This window comes from Piliocolobus tephrosceles, chromosome 21 (genome assembly GCF_002776525.5).
Source record: "Piliocolobus tephrosceles isolate RC106 chromosome 21, ASM277652v3, whole genome shotgun sequence".
Taxonomy (NCBI): Eukaryota; Metazoa; Chordata; class Mammalia; order Primates; family Cercopithecidae; genus Piliocolobus; species Piliocolobus tephrosceles.
Genome location: NC_045454.1, coordinates 47,852,492 through 47,855,358, shown reverse-complemented (window position 1 = coordinate 47,855,358; position 2,867 = coordinate 47,852,492). Strand labels below are relative to the sequence as shown.

At 53.3% G+C, this 2,867-nt stretch overlaps 1 protein-coding gene across 1 annotated transcript in view; it reads right to left on the bottom strand.

Annotated features, from left to right (window-relative positions):
- The window catches only part of PLIN3 (perilipin 3), a 16,562-nt gene that overhangs the window by 902 nt on the left and 12,793 nt on the right, over positions 1-2,867 (bottom strand). The window lies entirely within an intron of this gene.

Here is a 2,867-nt window from a genome sequence, read left to right as displayed (position 1 = left end):
CTCCATACCTGGGCACCCCTCCCCTGCACCCCAACTTCCAGGGAGACGGAGGGAGGGAATGCTATCCCCGGGGAACTCCAGCATTTCCGCCTTCCCTCCATACCTGGGAACCCCTCTCCTGTGCCCCAACTTACAGGAAGACTGAGGCAGGGAATGCCATCCATCGGGTGACCCCAGCATCTCCGCCTTCCCTCTGTACCTGTGCACCCCTCCCCTGCACCCCAACTTCCAGGGAGACTGAGGTGCCATCTCCTGGGTGACCCCAAGTCTGGAGTCATGGGCATGACCTCATACTCTGCAGCCAGACTACCTAAGCTCCGTCCCTAGCTTGCTACTTCTCAGCTGTGTGGCTTCAGGCAAGTCACTCTACCTCTCTGTGCCTCGTTTCTTTCCTTCCTCTTCCCTTCCCTTCCCTTCCTTCTTCCCGTCCCTTCCCTTCCCTTCCTTTTTTGGAGACAGGGTCTTGCCCTGTTGCCCAGGCTGGAGTGCAGTGACACCATCTCGGATCACTGCAACCTCTGTCTCCTGGGTTCAAGCAGTTCTCCTGCCTCAGCCTCCCAAGTAGCTGTGATTACAGGCATCTGCCACCACGCCTGGCTAATATTGTGTTTTTTGTTTGTTGTTGTTGTTGTTGTTGTTGTTGAGATGGAGTCTCACTCTTGTTGCCCAGGCTGGAGTGCAATGGCATGATCTCAGCTCACTGCAACATCTGCCTCCCGGGTTCAAGCGATTCTCCTGCCACAGTCTCCCGAGTAGCTGGGATTACAGGCATGGGCCCACACCCGGCTCATTTTGTATTTTTAGTAGAGATGGGGTTTCTCCATGTTGGTCAGGATGGTCGCCAACTCCCGACCTCAGGTGATCTGCCCACCTCGGCATCCCAAAGTGCTGGGATTACAGGCATGAGCCACTGCACCCTGCCTGTTTTTGTTTTTTTGTTTTGTTTTGTTTTTTGAGATGGAGTCTCTCTCTCTTGCCCAGGATGAAGTGCAGTGGCGCAATCTCGGCTCACTGAAAGTTCCGCCTCCCAGTGATTCACGCCATTCTCCTGCCTCAGCCTCCTGAGTAGCTGGGACTACAGGCACTTGCCACCACACCCAACTAATTTTTTGTATTTTTAGTGGAGATGGGGTTTCACCATGTTAGCCAGGATGGTCTTGATCTCCTGACCTTGTGATCCGCCCACCTTGGTCTCCCAAAGTGCTGCGATGTGAGCCATCGTGAGCCACTGTGCCTGGCTCTTTTTTTTTTTTTTTTTTTGACACAGAGTTTTTGCTCTCGTTGCCCAGGCTAAAGTGCAATGGCATGATCGATCTTGGCTCACCACAACCTCCACCTCCCGGGTTCAAGCAATTCTCCTGCCTCAGCCTCCCCAGCAGCTGGGACTACAGGCGCCCACCGTCATGCCTGGCTAATTTTTTGTATTTTTAGTAGAGACAGGGTTCACTATGTTAGCCAGAATGGTCTCGATCTCCTGAACTCGTGATCTGCCCGCCTCGGCCTCCCAAAGTGCTGGGATTACAGGCGTTTGAGCCACCATCGCCAACGAGAGTCAGGTTTTTTTTTTTTTTTTTTTTGGAGACGGAGTCTTGCTCTGTCGCTCGGGCTGGAGTGCAGTGGCCAGATCTCAGCTCACTGCAAGCTCCGCCTCCCAGGTTTACGCCATTCTCCTGCCTCAGCCTCCCGAGTAGCTGGGACTACAGGCGCCCGCCACCTTGCCCGGCTAGTTTTTTGTATTTTTTTAGTAGAGACGGGGTTTCATCGTGTTCGCCAGGATGTTCTCGATCTCCTGACCTCGTGATCCGCCCGTCTCGGCCTCCCAAAGTGCTGGGATTACAGGCTTGAGCCACCGCGCCCGGCTGAGAGACAGGTTTTAACAGCAGCACTACACTCACTGAACATGCACGTTCTCACACTGGCCCGGATTAAAATCTAGCTCTGACAACACCACCGTTCCCCAGAACCTGGGGAAAGTTACCTCTTTGCAAAGGGGGAAAAACTCACAGGGCCCAGAATTGAGAGGATATTGCGCCTCTCAAAAAGTCAAGAGCTCACAGCAGGCCAGGCATGGTGGCTCACGCCTGTCATCCCAGCACTTTGGGAGGCCGAGGTGGGAGGATCGCTTGGGCCCAGAAGTGTGAGACCAGCCTGGGCAACACAGTAAGACCTCACCTCTACAAAGAATACAAAAATTGGCCGGGCACGGTGACTCACGCTATAATCCCAGCACTTTGGGAGGCCGAGGCAGCTGGATCACCTGAGGTCAGGAGTTCGAGACCAGACTGGCCAACATGGAGAAACCCCTTTCTATTAAAAATACAAAAATTTGCTGGGCATGGTGGTGGGCACCTGTAATCCCAGCTACTCGGGAGGCTGAGGCAGGAGGATCACTTGAACCCAGGAGGCAGAGGTTCCAGTGGGCTGAGATCACGCCACTGCATTCCAGCCTGGGCAACAGAGCGAGACTCCATCTCAAAAAAAAAAAAAAGAAAAAGAAGAAAGCTCCCAGCTGCTGCTCTGTTCAACGACCTTGAAGAATTCACCCTGAGCTTATCCCTTCTATAAACACAAGGACTGTTGGCCTCCCACGGTATCAGTGGGAGAGAAAGGGAATGCAAGGGCTTGGCCCTACGATGGGGGCTCCTGGCTGACGTTTCCCCATCTTCCTGTGAGCTCAGCAGTTTCCATGTCCCCTCAGCCAAGCCCACTACTGGCCTTTACTGATAAGGTGCAGGCATGGCTGGGCACAGTGGCTCACAACTGTAACCACAGCACTTTGGGAAGCCAAGGCAGGTGGGAGGATTGCTTGAGCCCAGGATTTTTTGTTTTGTTTCTGAGACAGAAATCTTTTTTTTTTTTTTTTTTTG